The sequence below is a fragment of the Aplysia californica genome, unplaced genomic scaffold, assembly GCF_000002075.1.
Source record: "Aplysia californica isolate F4 #8 unplaced genomic scaffold, AplCal3.0 scaffold01440, whole genome shotgun sequence".
Taxonomy (NCBI): domain Eukaryota; kingdom Metazoa; phylum Mollusca; class Gastropoda; order Aplysiida; family Aplysiidae; genus Aplysia; species Aplysia californica.
The window spans coordinates 79,379-79,623 of record NW_004798710.1 but is presented as its reverse complement, the minus strand read 5'-3'; positions in this window follow the sequence as shown (position 1 = coordinate 79,623).

The following is a 245-nucleotide window of genomic DNA, read 5'->3' as shown; positions in this document are numbered from 1 at the left end:
CTCTACCAGGGATGAAACGAAATCATTCATTCATAAAACATTTTTGGTCGTTTCATTCTGCAAACGGGATCATCAAGAAGTTCAGTCGAATCCGCTTAAAACAAAATCTGTGGGCTTTGATTTCCTTCCATTTATTGAGTTTTCTGTTTTGAGAGTTTGCTCAAAGAGAAGAAAAAGTATCAGGGATTTCATTTTCTGTCAGTTTCTGTCTGTGTCCAGCATAACTGTGTGTGGTTCAACCATGT